Consider the following 731-nt stretch of genomic DNA (forward strand, 5'->3'; position numbering starts at 1 on the left):
TAAATGTGTACTCCCCACCTGCTTTATATATGCATGTGCAGAGGAGACAGCTGGCAAGTTCAACCTTCTGCCTTTCTACTCGCGTGGGCAGTGAGCTTTCATCTTTGCACTTGACAGCAACAGACTGCAGCAAAGTGAGCAGAGGGAAAGAAACTTGAAAGCTAGGAAGCAAGGAGAGGGGAAGTGTTGGTGCATGACACAAAAGGGGATCAGAGGACTTTCCAGACTAAAAATTGAGGCCCGAGCTCCTGTAGGTGCCTGGCTGGCTTCAGAAAGGGAGATCGCTCCTCTGACGTACTCAACAGTTTTTCAGTGCACTATGTATCTGCTTGCCTCTTACTGATTTGAAGGCCAAAGGAATCCCTGATGGCCATCTGGTCTAACTTTGTCCATAACAAGGGAATGTTGCCCACACAGTCAGTTCCACTTTCATTCAGAAGATATTCCACTTCCTGCCCTTCTGCTAGTAAGCCATGTGTTTCCAAACAAAAGGGGCAAAGGACAGAGGGACTTGCTAGACTTGGTGAAAATCCCAATTAATCCTCAGCCCTAATTAATCCTTTGTCCCCTCTTCCACTGGTGGATGTAGCTCTTGCTCTCTCCTGGATGTACTGTCCACTTTGACATCCATATTTCAAAAAGAAGAAAATCTTTGCCAAAAGAAATCTAGGCCACTGCTGTGGATTAAGGACACCCCCCCCCCCCCCCCCCCCCCCCAGGACCAGCAGCGG

The sequence above is a fragment of the Haliaeetus leucocephalus genome, unplaced genomic scaffold (genome assembly GCF_000737465.1).
Source record: "Haliaeetus leucocephalus isolate CR32 unplaced genomic scaffold, Haliaeetus_leucocephalus-4.0 Scaffold206, whole genome shotgun sequence".
In the NCBI taxonomy this organism is placed as follows: domain Eukaryota; kingdom Metazoa; phylum Chordata; class Aves; order Accipitriformes; family Accipitridae; genus Haliaeetus; species Haliaeetus leucocephalus.